General features: G+C 32.0%; 1 protein-coding gene and 1 long non-coding RNA gene across 17 annotated transcripts in view; one reads left to right on the forward strand and one right to left on the reverse strand.

The window, feature by feature from the left end:
* Positions 1-17982, forward strand: part of Cirl (Calcium-independent receptor for alpha-latrotoxin) — a 1849656-nt gene that overhangs the window by 1828054 nt on the left and 3620 nt on the right. The window lies entirely within an intron of this gene.
* LOC138707721 (uncharacterized) lies at positions 4732-10868 on the reverse strand. Of its 2 annotated transcripts, XR_011334334.1 has the most exons (3): positions 8953-10868; positions 8613-8702; positions 4732-8485 (listed from the first exon to the last, which is right to left on the reverse strand). It is a non-coding gene; the product is annotated as an uncharacterized lncRNA (long non-coding RNA). The 2 variants fall into 2 exon arrangements; XR_011334333.1 differs by having other exon boundaries at positions 4732-8702.

The following is a 17982-nucleotide window of genomic DNA, read 5'->3' on the forward strand; positions in this document are numbered from 1 at the left end:
GGAATTATTTTGTTTTTTTTTTATAATACTGGGGAAGGCAAAATAATATTCTGAATGATTTACTGACGGAATTCGTGTTCCTCAGCTTAATACAAATATTGACTTTTACATAATCTGATAACAGATTTTATATGCTGATTATTTATTTTTCAACTTCAGTCTACAGGTGACATAATCTTCATCTTCATGTATTCCGAAACTAACACTGCGAATAAATATTTGGAGTTCAGACATTCCTTCTTATTTATATTAAGTACGGTATTAATGGATTTATGTTATGAAGGTTTGCTAATTAAAAAAGGTCTAATTAAGACTGTAGGGTTTCAGCCTATGTGGGAATGGAGAAATATTAACTGCACTGAAAGGTGAGAAGTTCTCTAATATACAGCGCATTTAAGAAGATATATTGAAGAAACATAGGAAGAGCACTGCCATCTGTAAACATGACTAAAATCGGAAAAACTACATTGTAAAATAATATCTGTGTATCACTGAAACAAAGAAAGAAATTTAAAATACATTAAAGACATGGGAAATGTCTATTTCCTTCTGTATGATAATTGACATGACGTTGACATTCAAGTGCCATATGTACAGAAAAGTGTTTTCTTAAATGCTTCATTGCATCCATGAAACTTCTCACTAGATCAATCTTGAAGAGGGAAGGGACAGAATTTTTCAACATAAAATGGGGAACACATATTCACATGTTAATGTGATTCTCGTCTCGTACCTGAAATATATAACTTATATGTGAAACTGAGTGGAAAAAAATGCCTACAAGTATTACACATAAGACTGTGGAAAAACGTTTTCCTAAATTGAGGAAAAGTCTGTTTTCTGTATATAAATTATACATTGTCTACTAGGCATACAAAACACTAGAAATTGTAATCAATCAGCAATCGGTCATGGACTGCATTGTCTCTTAAAATCACTTTATTTTCCTTTCTTCTAGATATTTCGTATCATTTACACAAACCAAATTTTGTAAAGATATTTAGAGTAAATGGCTTTTGTTGTCCATAATATATATACTTTGGCCAGATGATTCTTTTTAAGGCTACGGATGAGTTAAATTTGGTAGTGTACTTAAAATGGATAAATAAATTTTTAGAAAAATGTTGTCTTACATCAATTAACATTAGAATGAAAGTTGAAGGTAATGTAATAACTTTGTGAAGAAAAATATAGTAGGTGTAATGTGTCCATTATTCAGGTTTCAATTTGTGTTTTGTCCAGTATGAACATAAACTTCTCTCCAAATTAAATCAAATGTTTAGTCCGAATCATAGTTCACCTTATTGCTGAAATCCATACAAAATATTATGTACATACATACATACCTACCTGCACGCTTGCACATACATACAAGCACACACTGTAAAAAGGGGGATGGGGGATAAGTTCATACTCCTATTAGAAAACTATTTCCGAATTTAAATATAATTTTGCGTATTTGAATCATGAATTAACACTGTTTAATATTGAAAGAACATAGCTTCAGTTGCAATTCAGAAGTGCTGTCATTATATTATTATTCTGAAATACACAAAATTAATAATTTCTTCCTTATTGAAAATATCCCTTTGAAAAGTTACACAATATGGGTGTTATTGTTAAGTTTAAAACTTTTTTATTCAGATAATCATTATGATATTTTTATTACATTTTGAAATATATAGAATCAATTGTTACAGATCCACACACGGACTGTCCGGTATATGAATCCAGGCCTGTCAATCCAGGGATCTTAGAACAGAAGGAAGATAACCATAATTAATTTCCTGAAATTCTGGATTCCTTCATGGAAATCGCTGGCAATATTGTTCTCGAGACGAAATTTTTCCTCATTCAGATGGAAAATAGTTAGAATATTCATTATAAAGCATTGAAATGTGACAGAAATCATTCACCTGTCTATTCATTTTAACTTTCTACTTGTTATATTTCTTCTCTCATTCATTTATCAACTGTGATTTTACTGTCTTTTGAACTGCGGAACAGCAAAATTTTTTACTGTGATAAAGTTTTGTAATAAATGATCTTATATACCACACATCTCATAATATACACAGAGAAATCAGAACTTTCTCTTTAATAGCTTATCTTAAGATCTTGTAGCTGTTAATTAACTCTAAAACTATAAAACATGACGTGGATCATTGTTTCTCCACATGCATAGTTCATTTTATGACTCACTTAGCTTCAGGTTTTCCTCTATAATTAGTATGATAGATTACAATGAAGAAATACATATTATTTTATACAATACTATTGGATTTGTATGTCATATAATTTAATCCACCTCTTTTCCTGATCACAGTAACACTTTTAAGGGATATTAAAAGAACAGTCATTGCTTAAGAATGAATTTCATATATACTTAAAGGAGATTGCAGCAACTATATACAAAAAAAAATAATGTAATTAAAAGTAAGTACCATAGTGAAATATGAGAATAATCGTAAGATGTATCAAAGGAAAGTGGATTTGGAATATTCGTTTTAATATGTATGAAAGCAAAGTGAATTGTCAACTTCATTCAAGAGAATTAGTTTGGACTAGAGCAGTATACAGATATATTTATATAAGTCTTAAAGTATAAATCTATGAAATGAACACAAATCGGCTGTATCATTACCTACTTCAAATCATAGGTTCTGTTGACATAAAATTAATGCAGATATATTACTGTTTCAACTCTCTCTCGTGTCTCAGAATATTTTGGTATTTTTTAAATACAAACTGTATGAGGTAACTTATAGCTTTCTTCATCAGTTGTAACCTATAGCTTATATATGACATTTACCAACATCTTATAAATCAGAAGTATTTCAGATCCTTAGGTTAATATTTCAATAAACTTGAAGGTGATATTTTTCTCAGTTTTTTTCTCCTTTTTATCTTTCTAAACACATTTGTCTCTCCTTTTCCGCCAGACTGTGTCAGATAGGACCAAAATATGAGGTATTATATCTATACGAACACTTTTGATGCGCCTTTCTTCAAATTATATAATAGTTCATATTATATTTCCATTGATTTTCTGTAGAGGAAGGTAACTTTAAACAGTGCATTATGTATTAAATATGTTTATGCTCGACCATGCCGAAATGTAGTAATTATACACCTGGTAGCAGTCCTTTAATGCATGTCATTAAAGTACACCTATTCATTAAAGTTCAGGTTTTCGATTATTCTTGGATATGCAATCGAAAGACGAGGGAAACGTCACGGAGGCTGGAAATCCAATACTGTCGCAGAAGGTTATGTTCTGTTACTATAATAATTAGCGTTAATTGTAAATAATATTCAAATAAATTCAATTTATCATCTCGTTTTTCAATTCTAAATCAATTTCCAGGTCATACATTCTCTGCATTACATCAAGGTCAGTGACATTATTGTTCCTCGGAAAAAATCAATACTTTCGCATCTGCACACATCTCGCAATTTCGAGCTATGAACAAGGTCACTTCCGATCTTCTTTCAGATACAAATAAAATGAATATTTCTGAATAGTTTCAAGTTAGAAATATGGTCGAGCATAAAAAGTCGTATGAAACTTGCCTATAATGGTAATTAAGATGCTTGTATGAAAATTATGAAACTCGCTTGCGCTCATTTCATAAACAAACATACTTGCGTCTTAATTACTATCATTATAGGCTCGTTGCATAATGTACTATTTTCACTTTTGAAGTGTTTTAGGAACAAGCATACAATATTTCGTATTCAATTATAATTTCTGTTATGAATAAACTTTTTCATAGAATTCTTGATAATTTAAATTGCATTTCCTCTGTTAACTGAGCAGAAGTTACAATTATCTCTATATCAGCAATATCATGGAGACCTACAGGGTATCAGGTGGTTTAGGCTCCCACCTTTGCAGACAGTATTAGTAGCAGTAGGGATGCCAGTCTACGTGCTTTCCACCTTTACCCCCAGTACACATGCTACTTATTTCTGTTAGAGGCTGATTGAGCCCCAGGGCCATTGTGGGGCCAGAAGAATTAAATCCATGATCCTCTGTGAAATCGAACCCCCGACGTTTCAGCTTGACATGCAACACCTTAAATTAACTGAGTAATAAATGTACTTAACATGTACATCTTACATTGAGGTTATGAAACTAACTACATATATATTCTTACATATAAATTATTTTATCTCATTGTACTTGTTACAAGTGTACGCCTGGAAACAGGTTGTGCTTAGTATGATATCATTCGAAAAATGACATGGGCAAGTAACAGCTCACTTAGCAGTGATTCAGTGCATCAGCTTTCGGCAGTAAAATCTCATGACTATTACATTACAGATGCAATTTAGATTAGATTAGATTAGATTTATTTATTTAACCTGGTAGAGATAAGGCCGTCAGGCCTTCTCTGCCCCTCTACCAGGCTTACCTTATAATAAGTGCTTGAACTGTCGACCATCCTATCTAATGCACATTTCACATTTATTTTTAAAGATTTCTAGACACACACTGTATTTCGCCCCTATTGATAGAATTGAACCCTAGGCACATGGTCCGTTTTATTGAATTTATGAATGACTGTTGTCTCATAAGGCTTTATCTTTAACAATTTCGTCGCATTCCAAGCTGATGTCTTGGATAAATCTGTCTGTTGAGCTAACTTTCTTAACGATTTTGTGGGAGACTGTTCTAGGGTATAGCCTATGCCATCGAGTTTTCAGTTGGAACACGATTTATGCACCTTCTTCTTCTTCTTCTTTTTTTTTTTTTTTTTTTTTTTTACTTAAAATGAGTCCGTTTCAGTTAACTTGTTTCACTAAATTCTGGATTGTTGAATCAGCTTGTTGTTGAATGTTAGTATATTTTCATGGAAATATAGCACGACACTTTTTGTATAATGAATGAAGATACGCATTGCCACGAACAAAACTGAACTGCTCTGAATGGAAGCCTGCTGTGTACTAATACCCTAATCTTGGCGTCCCTTCAGCCTGTGTTATCTATCCATACTACGCAATACAAAATCTTCTCGTGATTGATCCTTGGAAAGTGTACACAGTACATAAGTAGTCACATGCAGTCTACAACAGTTAAATGCTGACTGCATTAACCCGAGTGAAACCTGTTTTCTGGCAAATGCTCAGTTTTTCTCAGATCTCAAAATATATATAAATAAGAGAATGATCTTATCCACAATCTTCCTTCTCCTACTCTGTCACTCTTTATTCTTTCCCTCATCTTGAATAACATCTATCATTGTATGGATGTTAAATAATTGAGCAAAAATAAGCAGATAAATAAATAAACAGTTAAAATTAATTAAATAAGACACTTCACACTTCATAATTAATTGAAAGAAATTTACTAAAAGGAAATGGAATAGCACAAATCAGCATTAAAACATAAACTGTGTCTGCTGAAATAAAAATACAATGACATTTTGTTCCTATTGTTTATGTTTGTATTTTTTAATTGAGCAAAATTGGATTGTCCATTGACATGTTGTTTTCCTTCGTTGTAATATGAAAAAGAAAACACTGTCCAAGTGTCAACTTTCATTTAAGAATATATCAGAAAACTGATGCATTGTGTAAGAGGCACATGTTTTTCTTAATGACCTCTGAAGGGCGTAAAATCTGTATGCATATACTTATACAGAAATAATTTAATGGAAACAATAGTAAATTCCTTTTTGAGATACTACAAAGACATGTAGTTTGCAAGCAGGTAGCTCAATTAATACTTCCTGGACTAGGGTATTAGCTAGATAATAGTGGTGTTAGCTTTAAGCTGTGACTATTTTTATTATGGAGCCAAAATCCTTCCTTCCTCTAAAAATGGTTTAGAGAATCAAAGTCGTCTGCCTGGTATCCCAGGTGACCATAAAAGATCCACAAAAAATATACATTAACAACAGAAAAATATTGCTTTAAAGAAGGAAAACATACCATACCTAGGTAACAAAATTTGAAAAATGAAATTTAAAAAAATAATAATAAAAGAATGTCTATAAGATTGAAGAATAGAATAAAAAAAAAAAAAACTCTGTACAATATACAATATAAATTGTTAATGAACCTGAGAACGAAACCTGTGTTCTTTTCATAGTCATTTACTTCATTTAGCAATTTCCCATTTGCACAATGAGATGGAATGAAATGGAAAATTACTTCAGTTTTAATTTCAGCAGACAGCAGTCTTAATTTTTCTAAATTATATATTGATTTTGAGGATACAATGTGCGTCAAAATCAGGTCAGTTTGTTTGGTGCATAGTAATGAAGATACAGCCATATTAAAATGAAAGTAATGTGAATTTACTCGTTATGATAACAGGGCATTTGGTAATGAGTCCAGTTCACTGCATAACAAATTTTAACTTTTTTTTTTTTTGCGCTGAGCATGTGATACATGTTTTCTATATAATTTGAGCCTCCTGATTACGAATATGACAATAAAAAACAGTTGTTACGGTTTTTGAGAAGTTTTTGAATTTACATCTATTCAAAATACTGCTTTATATAATGATAATAAGGTTAAATATTCACTGTTCAATTGATTACAGCTTTCTTTTTCTGCATTTTCTTTCATACTGGGCATCAAGTAAATCACGAGGTAAAGTCCAACAATAGTCTGCTAGCATATTGGTACTCCACTGTCCTTGGTATCTTTTTTTTCATAGTTGAAATTCCTTGATGAAAGCGCTCATGACTGAAATCGTCACAATTCTCGGAGAAAAAGTCAAGAGGGAAGTGAAGGAAGTGAATTTTCAGGCTCATGTTACAACCCACAGTTTCATATGTCAACAGTAAATTTTGCACTGGTTCTTCATAGTTCTCACTTCTACACTTACCCAGAAAATTTAATACAACCTCCTTGAATGCAATCCAGGCAGCTTTCTCTTTTCCTTCCAACAAAGATTCGAAGTGATTGTCCATTATTTCTCTAATTTGTGGTCCATTGAAAACTCCCTCTTTTATTTTTTAGTCACTAATAGCAGGAAATTTTTCCTGGATATGTTTAAATGCTTCAGTTTTATGATTCATCCATTTAACAAAATTCTTTATTAACCCTAACTTAATGTGTGAAGGGAGTAAAATTACTTTACTTTGAGGTACAAGGGGATGATGCATAATATTTTTCTTCCCTGGCTCTAGTGATTGTCGTTTTATTTTATAATATTCATCTTGAGTGCGACTGTCCCATCTGCACAGAAAGCAGCAAAATTTTGTGTAGCCTAATTGTATTCCAAGTAGCAGTGCTACAATCTTCAAATCTGCACATATAAACCATTTGTAATTTGAGTATTGTCATTAAAGTACACTTTAAAGAAATACACGTCTTACACAGAATACTAACACCACGGAAATCTCCTGGTAAACTGAAGCGATTTCATAGAGCAAATCTGTTTCTCCCCCTCCAAATGGAACCAAAAATGGCAATAAAACAATTTACGCTTCTAGAAGTTGTTTTGACAAGGTGGTCTATTGAAAAATATAAACTACAGTAATGTCATTAAAGCTCACAGTGAAAGAAATGCACATCTCAAGTAAAATCATGTAAACTCAAGTGAATTCATACCGCAAACCTGTTCCTCCCCCCTCCAAATAGACTCGTAAAAGGACAATAAAATAATTTCCCTTTCTACAAGTGCTTCTACCATGGTGGCCTACTTATACTAATATTGTTTTCACATAATGGGTCGTCACATTTGTAAAACAAAATAGTTACACACGAAATACGTGATTTTTTAAATAGAATACATGTAAAATTAATTATATTGTGCATCTCGAAACTCCGAACTAATGGAACATTTTGATTGTTATTTTTGAATTCAGGAGGACGAAATTAGTAAGAATTTGTTAGTTTTATATCTGGCGCAAAATGGCTGTTGATCAGTGTTACAGTATTACTTTAAACACGTTCTTATCAGTAATAAAAACTATGAAAGTTTTTACAAAAACTGAATGATCCATATAATACACATTAATAAATCATGTTAATGTTACTGGTAATTCTTTCCCATTGTTAACAATTTGATCCTCTCAGAATTATATATCATTAGTTGGATTACCAGCTTAAGCTGGCCATAAATATAGTTACCAGTAATTCAGAAATAAGTAGATGCAAAATATTTAATTACTAAATGAAAATCTGAAACAAATTATTAATGTTACGATTTTACTTCAGCTTTCTAATTATTTTTGTTTTCGTGGTTTGATTTTTTATTATTTAGATTTACTTTGTGTACTAAAGACTTAAGTCCACATCGTGGTAAGTCCAAATTAATTTTGTAACGGGCAAAGATTATTCAGTGGCAGGTTTTCTTAGACTACTCCCGTTTCTGCTTACCTCATTCCACCACATATCCATTCACTGTCATCCATAAAAAGAAGTAGACGGCAAAGACATGATGTCACTAAGATGCACCCCCAAGTCTTATAAATTATGGCATGTGCTTCAATACTTATCATGACAGGTACTTGTTTTCTTGGTCCTATGGACATATAGATAATATAAGGTACACACATTTACATATGCACACCAGAGAATCTATATGTGAATTAGAAATCGAAATTTATTTTATCCTAATTCAAATACAAATATCAGATATTATAAGGTACCTTTACTGATTCAAAGGTGATATTTGATATTTACAATCTTGGAAAAACGTCTGAGTATTATTCATAGTTATTCTTTCTTCCCTGCACATCCTGCAACAGACACGTTAAATTAATATTCATACATTTCTACCTCTTCTATCCTGCTAGCCAGCCACCATTTTTAACATATAATTGCTGCCATTACACTCAAAGAAATCCGCAGAACATAAATTATTAAATTATGATTCATGATTTATATTCTCAAGAAAATGCTATCAGAGATGAGGGTTAGAGCAAATGTAGTAAAAGTCGCAAATACATTCAGAATTTTGTTATTTAGCTAATTTATAATGTATCTTACCTTATCAGACATACAGCTATAATACTGCTTGGAAATTATAGTCCTGGATTCCATCGTAGGGCGATGAATATTTGTCAGTTGCCAACCTAATGTCCTCCGTTGACATAAATGAAATCCCAACCAACATTATACTGAACTCAGGTTAGAGAATTCCACCATGTAAGTTGTTTTTTTTTTTCTTAAAAACTTGTACGAGTCAGTAAAATTGTACTTGAAACTTATGACTTGAAAATGTATCACCGAGATTAGTAATCCAGTGTAAATTTTATATAATAATAATAATCAGTGTTTTTCTTCTGGAGAAAAAGGTGGTGGAACTTTGTGTAGAATGTGTTCGGCCTAAAGTAGATGGAGAAATGATTACTCTCCACTGCACGGGAATTTTGTCATTTTTAACCTCCTTTTCGTCCAACTGTAAAGCTGCATCTACATAGTTCAATTTTTCATGCTCATATGCATGCATTGTGGGAAGAAAATTTAAAGAATAAAGTTTAATACACGCATTCAGTTAAGATGCATGAAGCTTTTGTGTCTACAAGGTACGCCATTTTGAACGTCATCTTCACTACGTGTATATATAATCATTTATTAATATTAAATATCATTTTTTAAATTTTATTTTAGTTGGTTATTTAACGATGCTGTATCAACTACTAGGTTATTTAGCATCGATGAAATTGGTGATAGCGAGATGATATTTGGTGAGATGAGGCCATAGATTACCTTGCATTCATATTATGGTTGGGGAAAACCTCGGATAAAACCCAAGTGGGGATTGAACCCGCGCCCGAACACAACTACAGACCGGCAGGCAAGCGCCTTAACCAACTGAGCCACGCCGGTGGCTTTAAATATCATTCTTGCATGCATTGCTTGAATGCGTAAAGTTCAACTTTCCATGCGTTTACGCATGCAATCTGGGGTGAATACTGAAAGAACCAAGTTGAAAACGAACGTTCAATTAAGATGCATACACATTTTGTGTTCACACAGTGTGCTGTATTGAACGTCATCTTTACTACGTATATATATAAATTAATAAATATTAAATATCAATCTAATACCTAGGTCTACATGATTCGCAAAATTGTGGTTGAACACTTAATAGGCACTCGTATTTGCGATAATGTTCAATAAAACTGATTGTACTTGCCACCATTTGAGTTTAAAAGATTCACCATCACCAAACAAAAGAATTTTCAATTTATTCACGGCCACCTAAAACAATGAGCTGCTCGCTGCATGCCACTGTTGAACGAAATACACACAAGATACCCACCGGCGATGGGTAGCTTTCAATTGCCACATGCACTCTCATTTTTTATGTAGAAAAAACATGCACAATTGAATGTGTTTTGTGCACTCTTGCAGACATTGCTTGAAGCGTAAAAGTTAAAAGAAAAGTTGAACCATGTAGAAGCATCTTAAGACTTTCAAGGCTCAAGCGAAGTTCAAGAAAAACATAATTCTTAACACATTTTTTGGTTGTATATAACAAAAAGGTGCCGGAACAGCTCCAGCGCTTTCTACTAGAGAAAAACACTGATGATAACAATATAATAGCAGTAACGATGATAATAATAATAATAATAATAATAATAATAATAATAATAATAATAATAGTGATTAAGCTGAAAGAGTCAGCAGTGGTCATGATACAGACACACACTGCAGTGAAAATTAATTGATATTTAAGACGTCCGTTTATCACATTGAAAATACGCGAAATGTTCAGTTTGTTCACAATTAAAAAAGGTTTGAAAACTTTTCCCTAACTGTAACAGCTACATTATTTAATATTTAAGTCTAAACACCTGGAGATAAATTGTGAAACTGTGCAGAGCACCAAAATTCACACGTTTGCACTTGTCAGTGCATACTGAGGTTATGGAAGAGATTTCAGATGTAGCAGTGCTGCACAGTAATTTTCCATTCCCCTTCCCCTCTACAAGTTTTACATTCCTATCTCTTAATATTGCAGATCTTTGATCTTTGTACAACATAACATGTCAGTTAATTACCGAAGTAATGACATTATAGTTAGAACAAACAAGTCTTTCTTGAACTAAATTTATTGCTGATATCTTGACCTGTGTAAGATTAAAGTACATATTTATTGCGAAATTATTTCCTCTTACATCAAAAAGGTCAAAGGGCTGTTTGTGCTTTTAGATAACATATGCCACTGCGGTGTATATCATGTATTTTTATTAAGTCAAAAGATACACTCCTCTTTATGATTGAGTAGTTACCATGACATTAGGCCTCAAGTTCACTGGTTGAGACCCATTTCCTTCGGAAGTCATAATGGAACAGTAATGATCTATTTGAAGAATGTTATCCTTGTTTGAAAGGAATCTAGGCCATATTTACTGGTTGCTTCCCATATCAAAATTCAACTTTACTAGTAATAATGCACAATTACCATCCTATCGTTTGGGTAATAACCAGTGGCGTAGCGTCAATGTAAGCTTAAAAGCTCAGCTTCCCCAGTTAATAATAATGTCATAATAAACCTGCAGTCTATGGACAAAATTATTTATTAATTTTAATAGAATTTATATTTACGCGTTAAATATTGTGATGCGGCAGCTCAGGATGATTTGTGATGCAGCAGTAAACAAGAAGCCTGCACACACTAGCTTCCAAGCAGACTGGTTTCTTACACTCATTCTTCTGTGTAACCCACCCCGCAGATTTTCCATCCCTTTCTAACTAAACTATCCTGGTCGCAAGGCTAGAAAGAAGCTAGCTTTGACATTGAAAATAAGTAGTTTCCGAGTTATCCCTTTTCGTCAGTTGTGTTCAGTTGAAGTATTAGTGTGCATTGTGGCTGATATAATAAATAATGAGTGAAATAACAGTTCCTGACACCAATTTACTTGAATTTTTTAGGACAATTCTATTATCAAGACTGACTTACAAACAAAAGTGTGATCTAAAAAACAAATGACCAGCTCCCTTGCTGTCAATGAAGGACATAACCAAAAGACAGACGCATACTTACGTACTGTATCTATTGACCGTTAATATTGTGATTCCTCTAACTATGACAGGGAGTCAGTTAATGTTATACGTATAAGTGTCTATTTGTTAGAGATATGTGTAAACCGTGAAATCATATTTTACTATGTACCATTTGAGGTCATGCCTTATTGGTGTTACTTACGAGGTTCCAACAAATCTTCGACTGCTGACTTGACATTGACTACTATTTATTTTAAGACTATATATTTGTAATATGTTTTCTCATATTGCATGAAAGACAACTTGAATTAGCTTCACCCTGCTCAAAATTTCATGCTACGCCACTGATAATAACTTCTGCTATTCAGATGGCCCTACCTCAAAAATAAGTGAAATTTAACATTACAAGACTAGTAGAGTTCGAGAAGGAGACAATCAACGACTTTTTTCTTAAATATGGAATATCCAGAACCGTTTATAATTTTTTTTTTTTTTTAATTATTGAAATCACTTGCTATAAGAATATTTTTCTTGACATCTGGAGTATGACAGCAAGATTAATTATCTCTTAAGGTCAGCTTTAATGTGACGGACTTAAAATCGAATACATTTTTGTATATTCAAGTTTTGAGATAGTCATCTGTTAATGTGGTCAGATTTTCAGATGTTCTACTGTTACTGTGGTCAGATTTTTGGACAATAATTATTCTGATGAGGTGGTTAAATTTGGACATATTCTTCTTTTACTATTGTCAGCTTCTAACTCATTCTGCTATTTCTATGATGAAATTTGGAGGTGTTCTGTTACTGTGATCGAATGTGAAGATATTTTTCTGTTTCTGTGTCTAGTTTTTTAGTATTCTACTGTTGCTATGGCCAAATTTTCTTCTGTTACAATGTTCAAATTCTACTGTTACTCTCTACATAATTGTGGCATTGATACAGATATTCCATTTGTTTACAATGAAGATAATGAAGCTAATGTATAAATTCAGAGAAATATTGGTGTAGTTCTTTGTGCTGTAATATTATTTTAGCCTAAGAAAAGTATCCGTAGATGAGTAAGAAATTAATTTTCTTATGAATGTTGCATTTGCTTGCGCATATACGATATTTAACATTAATTGCTCTTGTGCAACGGGTATTAGGTTGCATTCAGTTACACTGAATATGAAATCTCATTTACAAGGTACTCACAAAGATTAGGGTAGATAATAATTATTATGTCAATACATGAAGAGTACACGGAAAAAACAATCAAAGTCACAGTTCTCTTAAGAGTAATGTCATCGTCTAATTCAGTATATTACTACGAACTTTATTGCTGTTCCTAATTAAAAAGTAAGAAAGAATGACTGTATTGATGGTGATAATTCTCTTTAATAAAAATTTCAATTTAACTCGCTGATGTCACAAGAACACAAAAATTTCCTTTCTTAAAAATGAATAGTCAGTAAATAAAAGAAATCTGCAGATTTGGGTTCAGTTCTTCAGAGATAGTTGAAATTCGCGTTCCAAATAGAGATCTTGTCTTTAGAATGATTTCTGAAAGAATACCTTTTCAGATGCTAAATTGTCATCCATGAGGGAAAAAATCTAAGATCATCCGTGAAAACGGTAGAATGAGAATGAAAAAAGCATAAAAGGAAGAAGAAGAAAAATCTAAAATCTGCGCCATGCTGACAACATGACTAGGGAGTAACACTATATAGAATAATTAATGTTGGTTCAAAATTGTCATAAGAGTGAGAACAGAATGTGTTAGAAGGCCCAGTGATTGAAATAGACGATGTGAAATATGATAAACCTTTAAACTTTTAAAATTTAAAAGTGTTAAAATATGTTAAAGGGTAATATACAGTCGAATCTTGATACAACAATTATCTAGGGACTAGAAAAATTGTATTGTTACATCAGGGTTATTGTTGTATTGAATCTTGCCCTAATTTATGTTCTCAAAGAGAATATAGTAGAAATAAGTACCTATAAAACAACATTAGGTACATACTATGAAATAATATTTACCACCATTTGATTACCCTATTTGGTATTTCTTTTTCAGCTACCACTTTAATGTAAATAATCCCATGTCTGTGTTTAAAACATTGTAGCCTACCATTGCTTGCTTTGAAGTTCGAATCACCAAGTACACTGGCAAAATTAAGTGCTTTTTTGGCACACAATAGGGCCTGTTTTAGGAATGTTACGTGTCTTCATTTCATTAAACCATTTTAAGGTAGTCATGTCTACGTCTTCTCCTGCCACAGTTTTTAAAAGCTTACATTCTAGATTAATTTTTACCACTTGCTACACTGTTCTCTATTTCCTTGCATTTATTTATGAATGTTGCAATTGTTGACTCTGGATATACATACTTTTTAGCCACTCGAGTCTGCTTCAATCCCCTGTCTAAATCATGTAGCTAATTTAGTTTCCAAACTAATTTGTTTTCATGTTAAACCTGCCATCATTAACAACTAACACTCGAATGTGAAAGGCAACAGTGACAGGAAACATAAAAGAAAATCATGTTAAGGGTCACACAACTTGGAACCAGGTAGAGTTCTATTATAACACATTCCTTGCATAGAAAACCAAGATCGGTCAACAAAAGTCATGAAAGAGAGTAGACGAAATAACGGGGAAACATCTTTAAGAGGGTGATACCAAGTGAAAAGTGAAATAGCAATGAACAAGAAAACCAAGTACTGTAAATTAAAAACGTTATTATTATATTTTTATCTTTCCATCGGAGTTTATGCAAAATTTGACCATCGTTGTAATGATGGATAAAACATATTTAAATTATAGGAATTACACTGGGGCCAATAAAATTTGTCATTGTAACAGGATATATCGTAATCTCAGATTTTGTCGTATGGAGGTTCGACTGTATACCTTAAATATGCTATATGGCTGTTTCCCAGTTGTATGTTTCGTAAGACCAGTGACAATGAAGCGTACCACTTTGAAGTGACCGTGTGACGTATTTAAGTTACGAGAGCTATCCAAAAAATAAGTTTCCCTGGGGCTGTTTACAGAAAAAAAAACACAATTTCATGGGAAAATTTATTGGAACAGATACAGCAATTGTTGAGCTCTTTTTCAACTTATTCGCCATCGATGTTAAGACATTTGTCATACCATGGGATCAACTTTTGTATCACTGTGTCGTAGATGTCTGCTGCCTGGGATTGAAACCAATGTGTGACAGCCATCTGCACCTCTCTGTTGATTCCATGGTATGACAGATGTCTCAGTTTCGATATTATAAAGTAAAATTAAATAATGAAATGAATAAACAATGATCTTAGAAGTAATTTAAAATTTAATTACGCATTTCATTAAATCCACTGAATAATATTAAACACAATTCTAAGGTGTAGAAAGATGTTGTTAACTCCTTGTTTTGAGGCGAGGTTAAACCTCTGCAGAGTATTTTCGAATTAGGATATTAGTTTAAATAAGTGCCAAAAGCATTATCAAAATTTACATTAATAGGATTATAATATAAAATATTTATTTCGATAGTAGACTTATACACAAAATTTGTGTTTTGTGGTGTTACAGTAACTAAGGAATAAGGTGAGAACTTTTATCTCGAAGCATGAGTGTTACTGCACCACTGTCGTATATTTTGATCCGGATTGAAGATTTTCTGTGTGTTCTACATTGATTTACTGCAGTGTTCTTTATCGAGTTTTATGATAAAACAAAACATAATCTGAACACATTATCTCTACGAACATTTCAGGATATTCTTTTACACTGATCGCATTTCTGCACAATTTCATTTTTTTTTTCTCTTGTGGACTGTCTTAGAAATTTATTTCAGTCTGTATCGTATTGATGTGAACTTACTTTTATGCTGTATTCTTTATATGTTTTCTTTTTTTAAGGGTATATGTACGTGAACGACCACAAATATTATCAGAAAATGCAGGCTATAATTTCTAAAATTTTATAAGAAAATGAACTCACAATTGGACAAAAATTACAAGTTAGCACAACAAGACTTATTAGAATTTAAATATCTGATGAAAGTATAAAAAAGGTTACTAAAAATATTTTGAAACCAGTTTTATCAAAGTAAGAAAAAAAAAAAATTCTGCAGTTATATCATTTGGTAACCATAACATTGTTATGGTCTCTCTGACGTCTTTAATATTTTTCCTGCATTTAATGAACACTTATTTCTGAAAAGTAGACTACTCTCTGACATGTAGAGTTGTTTATTTTAATACAATTAATTTTTTTATTTGTTCTATATAAAATATATTAAAATTTCCGTAATGTTTTTTGACCTAATTTTTCTATCTTCAAAGAAATGGGCATTATTGTAGTCTACCTTTTGCATAAATGCATGTTAAATCAGTGTACAAAATTTCAGAATTCTATCTTTAATGGTTGCGGAGTTATGAAATAATATATGTGAAAATTTTCAAATTTTGGAAAATTTAATTTAAAGTAAAAAGTGAATTCTAAAAAAATATTATTAGTAACCTTTTTTATACTTTTATCAGATATTTAAGTTCTAATAAGTCCTGTTGTGATACCTTGTAATTTTTGTCCAATTGTGAGTTCATTTCCTTATAAAATTTAAAAAATTTAGGGCCCGTTCAAGTACATATACCCTTAAGTGCACTAGATATTGATAAACGGAACTATTATAATTGAAGATACTCGTGCACATCATGTTATTTTTCATTTGGCAGAGCTTGCGATTACTTTCTGCATGTGCCATGCTTCTGCTTGAGCTTCTGTTTGTAGAGATTAGTTAATACTAGTTCTTATAATGGTGGAATATGATCAATGTTAGTCCTTTGGATCTCTTCCCTTTGTCACTGTTCTCTCATATAACTCTTTCTGGTAACTGGATCTGTTTCTAACATGTGTTTGAATGGAATGAAAGAAAATTAATATATTGAATTCTATACGAATAATTGATCAAAATTTCTGAGCCTATAACAGATCTGGCTTACAAATTATATAGGAAAACATTTACAAAATGGACCGCTCCAAATTACTGATTGATTTTATTCACGTTCTGGTTAGCATGATGGGATATCTTGTAATAATTGTCATCATCTCCATTAGAACAAGAGCATGCAGTGATTTTGAAACATACTAGTTGTTGTAGTTTTCTTTAGATAAATTTGTGTCTCAGTAGTATATACATTATTAATAAGTTCAGAGTAGAAGACCACAGATAATATGTAACACTTTCACCAGTCTGAACTCAATATTTTTAAAATAATTTTGTTTTATGAAGTATTGTGATTAATATCTAATTTTTTATTTGATTAACCGCACCATTCACCAAATTGCTAGAGGGTTCAATTTGCACACCGGGGACCTAGGTTGAACTCTCAGTTCAAGTGAAATTTGTGATAGACAAAGAGCAAGTGTCCAGCCACTTAACATTATAAACAGATTATAGGAGTTTAATTATTTACTGAATTCTTGTTAAATTATTGTAATCTGTAGCGTACATAAATATGCTTAGTGATATAGAAACTGAAATTCCTAGTAGATTCTACTTTTTTATTTTCTGATTATGCAGTAATAAGAAAATTAGTCCATGTTGAATATTTCGTACACTACTTTTAACACTTGAATATAAATAATAAATAAGGAAGACAAAACAAAAACACACAAAACACAACACAAACACAAGAACACAAGAAATACATCACACTAACATACGAAAACAAAAACACACACAAGATGGCATCCTCATTCAGAAAACAGAAATACAACATAGCATACAGAACAGAAAACACACTACAAAGACATCTCAACACACATATAAATAAATACAACCACACAGGCGTATACAAAGTCACATGCAATAGTTGCGACAGTTTCTACATTGGACAGACAGGCATAACATTCCAAACTCGATACAAAGAACACATTAAAGCAATAACTAGAGGACACAATACATCTACATATGCCGAACACATAACTAATGCTAACCACACATACAGTAACATAAATACAGACATGGAAATCCTACACATACAACCCAAAAACCAAAAACTCACACACTAGAACAATATG

The sequence above is a fragment of the Periplaneta americana genome, chromosome 10 (genome assembly GCF_040183065.1).
Source record: "Periplaneta americana isolate PAMFEO1 chromosome 10, P.americana_PAMFEO1_priV1, whole genome shotgun sequence".
NCBI classification, from domain to species: domain Eukaryota; kingdom Metazoa; phylum Arthropoda; class Insecta; order Blattodea; family Blattidae; genus Periplaneta; species Periplaneta americana.